General features: G+C 36.4%; 1 long non-coding RNA gene across 1 annotated transcript; it reads right to left on the reverse strand.

Annotated features, from left to right (window-relative positions):
* Positions 1-5594: 5594 nt before the first annotated feature.
* On the reverse strand, positions 5595-6769 carry LOC309497906. Its single transcript, XR_014205739.1, has 3 exons — positions 6421-6769; positions 6028-6117; positions 5595-5836 (listed from the first exon to the last, which is right to left on the reverse strand). It is a non-coding gene; the product is annotated as an uncharacterized lncRNA (long non-coding RNA).
* Positions 6770-15258: the final 8489 nt, after the last annotated feature.

Consider the following 15258-nt stretch of genomic DNA (forward strand, 5'->3'; position numbering starts at 1 on the left):
ACATTTGTTCTGAATGTTGATTAGTGTACATTGTCCCTTTTCAAATAAACAAATAAATAAATAAATATGTGTGTCAATTTTGGTGAAAATATCTCAATTCACTTCGGAGTTATAGACATTTATATGAAAAAACATGTAAAAAATGACTGACACATGACTTTGATTGGATTTTACTACCCCTTACTATCAATATTTTCGCATTTGGGCATTGGCACATGGCTATTGACCTATGTTTCCAAACTTCTGATGGTGGTTTCGTCTCGATCGGACAAGCGGTTTCGAAGATATAGCCAAATGTTTTTTAAGCACTAAATCACAACGCTACACAAACTGTAAGGCAAAACCTAGCATGTTTGGTATCGTTGGACTCGGCAACGATTCAGGAGTCTAAAGAGATGAGTCTCGTGAAAATAAGTCGACCACACCCAAAGTTATAAGCATTTGAGAAAAAAAATCACCACTAGGTGGCACTGTTTCGAAACTTCTCACGCTCCTTCGGGACATTGTGCTGATGACCCATACCAAGTTTTGTAACAATTCGTTCATGCATTCTTAAAATACAGCATTTTAGCACAAAATTCTAAATGGCCGACAGTCAAAATGGCCGATATGGTCAAATTGGATATCAGTCGAATCGGCATGTTGCCCTGAATCTAACGAGACCCATTTTATGATTTTTGGACAAACTGTTCAGAAGTTATAAGCAAAAATATCCATTTTTCATATCTCCGGACCAGTAGGTGGCGCTGTGCCGAAACGCAGCATGTAGCCTCAGGTCATGCTTGTGAGGACATGTACCAAGTTTGGTCTGAATACGATAAACCGTTGCGGAGATACAGCCTTACAACTGTTTTTGCTAGCGCTACGTAAAATTTATTCGTGCGTTTATTGAAAACGGTTTGACGAATCAATTTGAATTCCATAACTTTTTGTCAGCACTACCTGAAGATGATCTGGTTACATTTTCGTGCAAATCGGACAAACCGTCTACGACGAGTTCGAAAAAGTAGCTTTTTCATGACGGAAAATGACGTCATCGGGTGCAATCGAATCGGAATGAGCTCAGGAATCAGAGAAAAAAATAATTGTGTTGATTGGCCTTACGGTTCAAAAGTTATTAGCAAAATAAAAGTGAAATTTTGGACAGGTGGTGGCGCTAGAGGGAATGACTTAGAAACACCAAAATTGGTGTATTTAATGTTGGGACTGTCCTCTATCAGAATGTCAAACCAAAACAACTTTCCCGCAATCGGTTCTATGGGCTGCCATAGACTCCCAGTCGGAAAAATGAAGAATAATAATAAGAACGGGAACAGATACAATAGGTGCCTACGCACCTTCGGTGCTTGGCCCCTAAAAAATAACAATTCAGAAAACACAACGACAATTTAGAAAACAAAATAACAATTCAGAAAACAAAATAACAATTCAGAAAAAACAAAACGACAATTCAGAAAACACAACGACAATTCATACAAAACGGAAAAGGTAGGTATATTTTGAGAATGACATCCTTATCGCTGAATGGACGAGACACCTGTCAATCAAGCCAGAACCGGAATCAGAAGTACCGAGGGTAGAAAATCGTACCCATCAACGTGCCAAAGATAGTTCGGTCCCATGGATTGATAGGTACGCCTAACGAATCTACGACGTGTCCTTTGTGGGTTGAGTTCTTGCAGCAGCCGCATATGTCATCACGTTTAACACGCAACTTCTGCAGAAGTACTATAACCACATTGTCCGGTAGCCGAACAACTGTCCTGGTCCACGCAGCTTTTAATGTCGTGGTATGTCGAAAAATGAAATAAAAGAGAGCGTTGCAGTGACGGCTTCTTTGTTGGTGTATTTACTCAGAATGAAGCAAAGGGAATATGCATAACAAAAGCTCAAAACATTCATTCTCAACATGTATATCACTTTTTTTGACAGTAATGACTCGTTGTAGACATAAGTGACTTTAAACATTCCATCACACTAGAGGGAAAAATATGATCAACAAGCTATTTAACACTCTCTCTGTGCATTTCTCATGCTCTAGCCCCAAAATGACGTGTGGCATTTACAGCTGATATAGTAACACTCTAATCTCGTGCTTTTTACAAACACAATAAGACTGAAACAACATCATGTACTCTCATACACTCAAATAACATCGACATAATGACCATTTATAATGAATAGCGGGCTATCGCGCTAATCGCGAAACACTCATGCTAACCATGTACTCAGGCATACTAAACTCATGACACACTATTAATATAGTAAATATTATGTGGTATGTCGCCAGCATGTCCACAATCACGGCACAGAATGTCCTTCTTCAAAGTAACGTTTAATGTGTTCCATTTTCGCCATACTGTCTATGATTTTCGCATAGCAAAACAAAGTTGATCACAAATTTCTTGATTGACAGGTGTCTCGTCCAATCAGTGATAAGTATGTCATTCTCAAAATATACCTACCTTTTCCGTTTTGTATGAATTGTCGTTGTGTTTTCTGAATTGTCGTTTTGTTTTCTGAATTGTTATTTTGTTTTCTGAATTGTTATTTTGTTTTCTAAATTGTCGTTTTGTTTTCTGAATTGTTATTTTGTTTTCTGAATTGTTATTTAGTTTTTTTAATTGTTATTTAGTTTTTTTAATTGTTATTTAGTTTTTGCAATTGTGATTTGTTTTGCACCTCTCGGCCACCGTACTACGCTAATGGTGAAGCAGTACAAAAACACACACAGAGATAACTATGACCGTTAACGTTACCCGTGTCCCTAACGTTAGACTGTTAAGGACTGAAAAATGTTTTCTTACCTGATATCGCCAGTATTTTTACAGACCACGTACGACCCCTTCCTCTGTTCACATTCCAGCTTTTGTTCTTCATTGACATATCAACTCAAATTCGCTCAAAATTTAAGAATTCAACTGGCAGATATAAAATAATCCAGGTCTGACCGAGTAATCAACGCAAGCAGCAGCTGCTCACCGACCGAGAGTAACCCCGGTTTCACACCGCAAGCGTGAGCGGCGCGTGAGCAGCGCGTATTTTTTTCGGCGTCCATGTTAATCAATGACTGCATTCACACCGGGAGCAGGAGCAGCGCGTGACCCCTCATTTACCCCTCATTTACACCGCACACGTCTGCACGCGTCTCCGCGCCGCTTCGCTAAATATAGGCGCCTAGTCTATTTTTGACGGACGCGCGTCCAAGTCGCACCGGGAATACAAAATAAAAGTCAAAAAAACATTGTCAAATTCAAAATAAACACCCTGTGCAAACTCCCAAACGTATTACACACCAATATCCTTGGTAGAAACCATAGACTGTATGGTAGAAACTCAAAAATCAAGAAAAACCACGTCGGACAGGCAATTCACGTGGTCTCGCGCATCCAGTCGCTCCGCTTCTGAAATGCTCCTGGTGTGAGTTGGCACCGCGTGGAGGACGGAATAAAACCTTGTCGCAGACGTAATGCACTGCAGACGTTTGCAGTAGAGTTCTCAACGGGCCTGAAAATAACAACCCGACCCGACCCGGCCCGTGGCTTTTAAAGCCCGGACCCGATGTAACCCGACACATCAACATGAATTATCTGTCCGAACCCGGCCCACGGCCCGACGCCGCGTCGGAATTTTTTTTTTCTCATACACGTATTATCATGACCAGCAGACGCGAATTCAAATCAACCTTTAATGTTCACGCCTTTTAACAATACAAACAACTGAAACAATAAACTTTAAATATATAGGCTGTAGTAGCGACGGTGAATTCACCTGCGGCAAGTTTACTTTTCACCAACTCCATCTTCTTCTCCAGGCTAAAGGCGTGCACGCAGCGGCGTCTGCCCCCGCCCCTCTCCATGATGCACGTTGCACGCAGCAGCCAGACTTTCTTTACGGTGAACAGCAGCGATGATTAATAAATGTTTTTTTTGTTTTTACTGAGCGGAAAAGATTAAGCCCGAGGTCCGACCCGACCCGAGTCATTTGCTTATATTTTCGACCCGAACCCGGCCCGAACCCGCGGGTCCCGTCGGGTTTGTCGGGCCGACCCGACCCGTTGAGAACTCTAGTTTGCAGTGTAAATGAGGGGTGAGCGTCAAGCAGGAGCGTCGCTTGAACAGCAGTGCAGCGGGGGTTTCGGCGTCCAGTCTATTTTTTGCTGTGCTGCTCACGCTCAATTAAAGTGAAAGCACACTTTTGATGGACAAAATAAATGTGATTTAACACAAAACGTGCTCAAAATGCACAGAATAAGCATGTCAAGAGTTTTAACAACAATGCCAATGTCTAGTGTTTTAACAATTATGCCAGAAAATATTGATTAACCCTCTGAGGTCTGAGGTGTTTTTGGGGCCCTGGAGGTGTTCTGACATGCTCTGACATTTGTTTTTTTTTTCAGTTATTTATAAACATGTTAAAGGGATACTTTACCGTTTTTTCATATTAAACTATGTTATTCCCTTAACTAAGACGAGTTGATACATACCTCTCTCGTCTCAGTGCGTGCACTAAATCCCTCTGTCTTGCGGCAAAACTTTGTTAGCCCAGTTCATTTAATATGGGCCAAGCAGAGAAGCTACCAAACACCTCCACGTTTTCCCTATTTAAATACAGTTACTCGCGAAGTGTAACTCGACCTAGGACGGTGACACAAAACAAAACATTGCGCTTTTCTAAGCGTGTAAAATGGATAACTATTTTGTATGGCGGAATACCATAGCAAGTGCTTGTAAGCACTTCGACTTGGCGCAGTAATATCTTCACTAGAGGGAGCGGGGGCCGGTGAGAGGATTTTTCCACGAGTGAAGATATTACTGCGCCAAGTCGAAGTGCTTACAAGCACTTGCTATGGTATTCCGCCATACAAAATAGTTATCCATTTTACACGCTTAGAAAAGCGCAACGTTTTGTTTTGTGTCACCGTTCTAGGTCGAGTTACACTTCGCGAGTAACTGTATTTAAATAGGGAAAACGTGGAGGTGTTTGGTAGCTTCTCTGCTTGGCCCATATTAAATGAACTGGGCTAACAAAGTTTCGCCGCAAGACAGAGGGATTAAGTGCACGCACTGAGACGAGAGAGGTATGTATCAACTCGTCTTAGTTAAGGGAATAACATAGTTTAATATGAAAAAACGGTAAAGTATCCCTTTAATGGCAAAAGTGTAAATTCACTCTATATAACACAAACAGGGCTAGCATAATATCTGATCAACATGCTTGTAAATCTTTGTATTTTTAAGAGAATAATGTTTATGCGTGGTTATTTAAAAAAAAATTCAGCAACTTTCTTTTTTTAAGAACACAAAACACATTCTAAATATGTGCCCACAAGACTCTTGACTAATATATGTTGTCGTTTCTAGTTCTGGCTTCAAAATGATGTGAAATTCATCCTGCCTGATCGTTCTCTTAAAACAATACATTGATTTAAACATTGTAAAACAGTTTTTTTTTGTCAGAAGAGGTTTATGCGTGGGAGGGGTAATCGCTCATCAATATTAATGAGATTCAGACCAGGGGTGTGACATAGACACTCCCCCAATGACTAATGGGCCATCAAGAGAGGCAGCCTGAACAAAGAGGAGATTCAAAGGTTTTGTTTTTCACTGTTTTATTGTAATTCCTCTATGAGGAGGAACTAAATGTTTTAAATTTGCAATGTTTTAAACTCAGCTGTGGTCCAGGTTCCCGTGCAGGCAGGAATCTCAGAGTCTGTGGAACCATATCAATGTCAGTCTCTGTTTTCCATGACAGAGTAGACTGCTTGTTGCTTGTCTGAATGTTTGTCTTGGCCCTCTTTGCAACAGGTGTCTGATGATCACCATCACCTTTATAGCTGTAAAACAAACAAACAACTGTGAGCATGTTTATTACACAAAATATAACAACTGCATTTCAATCATTATAAGTAACATTGGCCAGATGCAAAGCCATACAGACACATAATGTTTGTATGGACTATGTAAAACCAGAATATGTAAACAGAATTATACTAATATCTGAAAGAAAGGGAATAAGTGTACTTACTTTTCAGTTGTTCTCAAAACTGAACGACACCTATCGCGTGCCCTCCCAGTGCGAGTTGCAGGTGAGGGTGAGAGTGATGCTACCACATTCCTATAAAAATAATAATATTAATATTAATAAAGGTTGAACAAAGTACTATGCCAGCACATGCATAACTGATGGACAGTCAGCATTTTGGTAAAACAACAAAAATAAGCTCTTTTATACTAACATTACTAATTGTAATATTGTGCATACATAACACCACAATTTTTGCAATTGTGTCTGGTAATTGTGTTTTGCAATTGTGTCTGGCAATCCACACAGGCAGGCACATGTACATTTGTAGCATTTCTAAGTATATAAACAAAATTTGTCTAACATCTGTAAAATAGTGGGTAAATATGTACTTACTCCTTCTGATTTCTGTCTGTGTTGCTGCGTGCCCTCTTAGTGCGAGTTGCAGTGAGAGGTGAGAGTGAGCAACCTACATCATTCCTTTCAAAAAAAGTTGAAAACTATTATTATCATATAGAGTACTATTCCAGCACATGCACAACTGATGGGCATTAGCATGCTGATAAGATAGCACAAAGAAAAAATATGTAACATTATCAACCAACCTCCAAAAATAAATAAACTCATACAGGCTCATATTGTAATAAGTATATAAACAAAATTGCACAAACATTGGTAAATATGTACTTACTCTTTCTGACGTTCAACTGTGTTGCTGCGCGCCCTCCGAGTTGCAGATGAAGGAGATGCAAGTAGTTGATACCCTGGTACACCTGTCAAAAAATGATTGATTGACAGGTGCCACGCCCCTTCCGGCGACATGTCCCGCCCCTTCCGGTGTCCCGCCCCTTCCGGTAACAGGTGTCCCGCCCCTTTTGGCATAGGATCAAAGGGCTCAAAGGGCTTTTGACAGCTAGTTTTGACTTTTGATTGACAGGTTGACAGTTAGTTTTGACTTTTGATTGACAGGTTGACAGTTAGTTTTGACTTTTGATTGACAGGTTGACAGCTTTTGATCATGTTATTGACAGCTAGTTTTGACTTTTGATGTCTTTTGAAGTCTTTTGAAGGCTTTTGAAGCCTTTTGATATTGACAGAAAGTGTTATAACAATATGTCATTGTATCTGACAGCTAGTTTGATGCCTTTTGAACATGACAGTTAGTGTGTGTGTTTTTGAAGACACTGTGATTAAATAATACGTTGGCTATATGACAGCTAGTTTTAATTGTTTGAAGCCTATTGAAGCCTTTTGAACATGACAGTTAGTGTCTGTGTGTGTGTGTGTGTGTGTGTGTGTGTGTGTGTGTGTGTGTGTGTGTGTGTGTGTGTGTGTGTGTGTGTGTGTGTGTGTGTGTGTGTGTGTGTGTGTGTGTGTGTGTGTGTGTGTGTGTGTGTGTGTGTGTGTGTGTGTGTTTTTGAAGTTGGTATCACACACACGATCCTCCCTACATATTCCTGAGCGTATCCGGGCTGTACTGTGAAACTGATAAGAAAAAACTGTGGAAGTTTATCTCACACAAATGTTGAAAAACCATTCAGTTCTTTTAAAAGAATATAAATGAAATGTTTATAAAGATCTTACTAAAACCTCACTCAAAAGTTTAAATAAAATGGAGTCACAAAAACAATTGCAATCAGTTAAATGTTTATAGAGTTAAAAAACAAACAAAAAACAAAAAAAACAAAAACATACAGGTTATGAAACAATCAGTTAAATGTTTAGAGAGTTGAAGAAAAAACATATAGCTTATGAAACAATGCAATAAATGAAACGGGTTCACGAAAATAAAAAATCATCTCACATGTTTAGATAACTAAAGCGCCTCTCCAGCACAGCCTCGGCCTGAGTGGTGCGTGCGCCCTCCGCATTCTGACATCCCCCTCCTTCTGCTCCTCCACATTCCAGAGCACAGTGATAGTGAGAAACAGAGATTTTATAAAATAATGTATATTTCACACAAAAAATATAATATACAATAATATAAAATAGCATCTTACTGAAACCAATTCTTTCAGTTTTAGATAAACAAAAGAATAAAAAAATCATCTTACATAAAACATTCTGTTCTTTTAAAAGAATATAAATGATTATAAATAAATAATATAAAATAAAGATCTTACTAAAACCTCACACAAAAAGTTTAAATAAATGTAGAACTATCCAGTTTAAATAAAATGGATTCACAAAAAATTGCAATGAGTTAAATGTTTATAGAGTTGAAGAAAAAACAAAACAAACAAAACAAAAACAACATAGGCCTACATGTTATGAAACAATCAGTTAAATGTTTAGAGAGTTGAAGAAAAAACATACAGCTCATGAAACAACGCAATGTATGAAACGGGTTCACGAAAATAAAAAATGATCTTACATGTTTAGAAATCAGGGCCCTCTGGCCTCTCTTTACACCAGCGTTTGACCTGCGGAACCAGCCAAAGGGTGTGTGTGTGTGTGTGTGTGTGTGTGTGTGTGCGTCAGAGAGTCACACAAATTCAGTGATCAGGATATCAGGTGCTGAGTTTATAAGAAGTATAATCTTAAAAGTTTAAATAAAAATAAAAGATTGTTTAAATGAAATCTTTAAAGTTTGAATACATACACATCTTCTATTTATCTTTTAGAAGATTACTGTAATGATTTTGTTTAAATTGAACCTAAGGTATAATTGTTTTTAAACAATGTCTGTTCAAAAACTTTAGATGATTGAAAAACTGTACTTAGTCGTCTTAAATCTCATTTATATGAAAAGATTCAATCATAATTTTTTGTACGTGTGGAGTTTCAATTTTGATGGCTTTCCATAGCCATGATGATTTTTGTACCGTAACTGCATATTCGATCATGTACACCTAAACACGACCATCACAGAAAACTATAAAATAAATAATTTAATATCATTTCTAAGCTGTATTGCACGTGCGCACACACACGGTTCTAAAAAAATGAACTAATCTCTATGTGCATCATGTCACAGTGTATGTAATGTTAGTCTGCTAACGCCTTTCCAGAGCCAAAGTTTTGTTCGTTCTAAATTTATTTCAAAGCATAATCGTAAAAGTTTAAATATGATATTTTAAAAGTAAAAGACTGTTTTAGTTTGAAGTTTAAAGTTCTTAACTTTCTTTCTTAAAAAAAATCTTTAAAGTTTGAATACATTCATATCTTCTATTTACCTTTTAGAAGATTTCTGTAATGATTTTGTTTAACGGTGACCCTAAAGTATAATTGTTATAATGTGAGACAATGTCTGTTCAAAAACTTTCGATGGTTGAAAAACTGCACTTAATCGTCATATATCTCATTTATATGAAAAGATTCAATCATAATTTTTTGTCCATGCGGAGTTTCAATTTTTATGGCTTTCCATAGCCATAATGATTTTTGTACTGTAACTGCATATTCTATCCCTTACACCTAAACACGACCATCACAGAAAACTACATTTGTACATTTTCAAAAATTAAATAAATAAATAATTTAATAAAATTAAGCTAAATAAATATATAAATAAAAACACCTTACATTTCCAGAGAGGTGAAGTAGTTCGTTATGCAACAATCCAAAAAGCAAATAGTTTAGGTTGTCAAACAAAACAGCCCCAGATCCTTCAGAGATAAACTACAGTGTGAAATAAATCATTTAAAAGCATAACCTTAAAAGTTTCAATAAGATATTTTAAAATTAAAAGACTGTTTAAATCAAATCTTTAAAGTTTTATTAAAATCATATCTTCTTAGAAGACTTATGTATGATGTAAATGATTTTGCTTAAATTTAACCTAAGGTATAATTGTTACTAAACAGCGTCTGTTCAAAAACTTTAGAATGTTGAAAAACTGTGCTTAGGCGTCTTAGATCTTATTTATACAAAAATATTTCAAACAGTATTTTTGTCCATACAACATGTTGTCAAAGTTTGTCACAATGTTTTTTGTTGTTGTTGTTTTGTTTTAAGAAATCCGAGGACTCTACATTGCTCTTATTTAGATTAAGTTGTATCTTTTAGAAAATCACCACACATTTTTCAGAGATGCTGGTGGTCCGTGGCGCCACTGGCGTGGCATAAGTAAAGTTTGTCTTGAGCGAATATTTAATTTTACCCGTCTTAATTCAAATTATGACCTTACTTGTAGCTATGATCTTTTACACGTATAAGATCATTTTTACTTGTATCTCCCCAACTATCCTTAATCAGTGTGGAAACACACAGGGTGAAACCCTTTACTGAGAATATACTATCGGTTATCAAATGTTAGCATTTGTTGCTCGTACATTTACACGAAGGACATGTATTTAAGAATAATCTTTATTTAAACTCTTATTTTGTTATTCACATTCATTTGTTTCAGTATAATGATGGATTATAAGAACCACACAAAACAATATTAATTATTTATTGTTAGGTTTTCATATGTTTACATTTACAGCACATTTTTATATACATTGTTACTGATTTGAAGTGCACACAAATTAGTTACGTTGTAAATGTTACTTATATTTGTTTCTATTTTGAGTTTAAGTTTACAGTGATGAACTTCAGACATGGTCCGCTGCAGGATTAGAGTCCGGACAGGAACAACATTTTAGCATTATTGGTTCTGCCCGGACATACCATTTGCTGGGAATTGCACGGGGGAGGAAGAAATGTTAATGTCTTTATTTAGTTGTACATTTATGATACTTGACTACATTTTGCTGTCCTTATCATACATGTGCTTAGTTGTACATTTATGATACTTGACTACATTTTGCTGTCCTTATCATACATGTGCTTAGTTGTACATTTATGATACTTGACTACATTTTGCTGTCCTTATCATACATGTGCTTAGTTGTACATTTATGATACTTGACTACATTTTACTGTCCTTATCTTTATTTACTATATACCTCTGTTTGATTTGATTTATTTAATGTTATAAATATAACATAACAGATTAATATATCCTGTTAATATAAATATACAGTTTAATAACAGAAAAATATAATATAACAGTTATATATTACAAAATACCATTTTTCAACCGAGTGAATCTAGGCCTTCAGAAGTCATAACTTCAGGGGTCAACGGTTTAGGTCAGTTGGCGAAAACACTGCGTGTTTAAAAATCAAATACTGTATTATAGGGGTGTGCATTGGCACTGCCCTCACAGTTCGATTCGATTACGATTTACCAGGTAACGATTCGATACAATTCGATTCTACGATGCATCGCGATGCATCAAAATTCTACTGCACACAACAAGGCAAATTTTTCATCAGTCATGAGGCAATACAAGCAGTCAGATATTGAACAACAGATTTTATTGGCTGCTATGTGTGTATTATCACTCTCCTGTATCTTTGACATAAATGTCATTAAATAAAATAAAATTGAATGGTACAGGGTATTGGATATGGCATTTTCAAACCTGAAAAAGAAAACATAAATCACTGCTTTCAGTGCTTTGAATGAGAAATGTTTCTCTTCTCTCTGCTTGAGAACCATTTGAAATTAAATTTCAACTTTATTGTCCAACTCGAGGCCAGAAAATAAACAGTGTAGGGTGTAACGGTTCACAAAATTCCCGGTTCGGTTCAATACGATACACTTGTGTCACGATTCGGTACGTTTTCGATACAGCAAAAAGAAAGAAATGCCAGAGAAATTTCCTTGATTTAAAAAAAAATTATTTTATTTATTAAAACTAACATCATAAAGTGTGATATTTTTTACTTTGAGCAATGATGGAGCTATAATTGACTCTTCTTATGAGCATATAAAACAAAACAGCTCCTTGGAAAAAATGAAATGTAATATTTTGTGCTTATAAACAAATGTTTATTTTAATTCAGATTAACATTTGAGGGCAGCAATGTTATTCATAATGTCGAAATAAATCCGACATACCGTTACTTGAAAGCATTATAGCCTACTATTCCTGCCAAACTTCCATGGTTGCAGTTAGTGTTACTACAGTAAATCCATGGTTAATGTTGCTGATCTGTGGACACTGGATAGTTCATTCATGTCACAATGTTTCTTCCTGGTTTCCACGTCAGCGCTGTTTGATCCGTTAATAACGGTGAAATGTGAATGTTTCTCACTAGATCTTGCAGCGATATTATTACTTTAGTGGCGAGTTCAAATGCTTTCTTTACTGGATCTCTTAGCGCTGTGTAGTATTAGATCGGCTCGCGCTGCTTTGGTCCAAACTGATAAACAGTCCGTCACGAGTAGCTCAGTTTCGTTCCGCTTACATTGCGTTTGCCATTTGATGTTGTGGTCGCGCCAGCGTCTACATTATGAGCGCGCTCGCGACGTGCTTACATTTGAAATAACCGTTCGGTTTGAAAATGCGTGCCTTGTACCGAACGGTTTAATACGAATACGCGTACCGTTACACCCCTAAAACAGTGACATAATCGATTATGGCACTTTGCCGCATCGATGCTGAATCGTGCATCCCCCGCATTGCGATGCATCGCCGAATCGATTATTGTTGACACCACTACTGTATTACACTTTTCAAAGGATAATCTAGCTATAAAGTTAGAATAAAAAGTAAAAAACCAAACATATCTTCATACCTGTTGTGTTCTGACACAAGGCCATTAACTTGTTCTTTTTGTTTCATAAATGTATTTTGCTTATTTCTACAAATATCAACCTGATAAATATGGTAAACAAGATAATCATGCTACCCAATACGTCTGACACAACATCTTAAGAAAAACAGTGTTTTGAAATACAACTAAACCATGATAACAGATGATTTTTTGACAGTCCTACATAAATGCATGTTGATTGCTAAGTTTCAGGCATAGTGCAAGCATGCAATGTTTGAGAAATCTAATATTGGTGTAATCTTTGCGAGGTCTCACCCCCAACGCACAACTTTGTGTTGGGTGATCCAGGCATACTTTTACTAAATAAAATATCATGGAAGTCATTTTCAAACTGTAATTATACCATATTTTATTTATTAATATTATGGCTTCATGATGATTTAAAGTTTTTGTTTGTTTGTTATTACCTTTATCTTTTAACTAACACTTCAACATCCAGCACAAAATTAAAGAGATATATGAGCTAAGGATGTCCTCTGACCCCAAATAAATTGATAGTGGAATGTTCACAATCTACAATATACAGTTAGATATTCTCCTTCTTAGTATGTGTGTAAATAGTTGTGCTTAAATCTTTGGGTGTATTTTTACACACCATAGTGATGCAAAGTTCCACATCCTATGGACTAACTTTAAAACATCATCTTATTCTTTATCTTTAAGATTCAAAAGACCAAATCACTAAGAAAAGCTCCGTTTATAATAAAAAGTTTCCAAATGATGGTTTTATTACTTCGCTAGATTTAGTCATCTTGTTCAGACGACACAGTTTCACATTTTGTATGTTGGACTGTATGTGTTTTAGGTGAAGACGTTTCTTTGAGAGCCGTCAACATTCAGTGTTTATAGAAAAAAATGACCATTAAGAATTTAAGTGATAGTCTTTCTGTTTGACTAAATTGATACTTCATTTAGTGCATGCTGTTTTACAACAGAATCACATCCGACTATGGCACCGAGAGAGGCATATTCATCAAAGCTTGAGGCTGTTAAACAAAGTTCCACACTTTGGTAAAACCTGCTGATAAAATTGCTCAAAAGTAAATTCTAGAGGTCAACTGGGTTAAAAGTAAATGAGCCATTTAAAACAAATACAGAAAAGCCACTATAGTGATCAGTTTTAGCTTTTGAATGTCTGTAATTGATCTTGTTTTTGTACAGTTTGCAAAAAGTATATAGTCTCCGAGCGTGGTCAAACATGTTCATATAGGAATGTATGAACAACATGAACAAATATTGCATAAAGAGAATTAAATGACGGTCCTTCTACATGAGAGTGTTTAAGACTAAACAAAATATATTTATTTTAGAACATCTTTCTACGAAACATCGACGTCAAAGATGAGTATTACACTTCAAACTCGTCAAACTATTACACTTGTGCATTTCGCAGCACAGTCATAGATACAGAGTTATTTTGTGTGTCACTAAACAACAGTTAAGCTAATGAATCACAGTTGATACGCGGTATTTTTACGCGAAAGGAGGGTTGATTCATTTTTTATTCTGTCCACACCCGAGTTTTAGGACCGATCCAGAAAACAGACGTTGTGTTTTATGTCTTAATAATTGTTCTTCTTTTTATGAAAACGTGGTAAGCAGTTTTTGGCCTCATCGGCAATATTTTAACATATCGTAAGTTTCAATGGTTAGATAAATCATCTAACTATTATTAGTGGCGGATTTAGCAAATCGGGGGCCCAAGGCGAAGGTAGGTAGGCTATGGGCCCCTCCCCATCCAATCTTTAAAAGAGAACGAAAAAAATATGTACCGACTGAATGGTGGATAGGCAGGTAAAGCTAATCTACGGGGAAGTAAAGGTTAGAGAGGAGAAAAAAACGTCCCCTTTAAACCCTGCATACACTTCTTTACTCCTAAACAGAAACATGTTACAATGTTTACATGGTACAATTTCTGGTAAGCTATATATATACATTTTTTTTTTTTTTGCTTGACAAATTTCACCATTTTGATTCAATTCTTGTGATTTGATTCAATATTGACTCATTTGGATAGGTAACGTTTCACAAAATAGGCGTTACTTTTTCTCAAGAAAAAAGCTGGTATAATTTAAGGTTAAAATAAGTAATATAGTACACATATTTAGCCAAATACTCTCTCTAGCTCTTTTTTTTCTAGCCAATTTAAATGGCTTTCCTGAGGTAAATGTTATGTGACGATTGTTCTCCAGCTGTTTTACCTCTTTCCGCGGTTGAAAAACACTTATTGATCGATATTATGAATGAGGAATATACATTTCGGTAAGTTATACTGTATCTTTCAACATTGTTAATTCGTGTTTATTTACTATTAGAGATGATCAGTTCACGTGCCGCTATAGGAATCTGTCACGTCACTAAAACGGTATTTATTGTTTGAATTTCGTAATAGAATTGACAGAATCTGAGATTCTTTTAAATATCATGATTCATAAGTAAACTGCTCAGTTTTGTCTGTCGATCTCCGTGTCCTCTTTGCTTCACGATTTTTCTGTGCGTTGGACATTGTTGTTCCTGATCTGTATCCCCAACAGTAGCCTAAAAAAGTGTGTCATCTTTGGCTGCGTTCCCAAATGCTTATCAGCGTCTTTTCACTTTTTTCTTTTATTTGAACCGCTTGTGT

This window comes from Leuciscus leuciscus (assembly GCF_965113295.1).
Source record: "Leuciscus leuciscus genome assembly, chromosome: 4".
Taxonomy (NCBI): domain Eukaryota; kingdom Metazoa; phylum Chordata; class Actinopteri; order Cypriniformes; family Leuciscidae; genus Leuciscus; species Leuciscus leuciscus.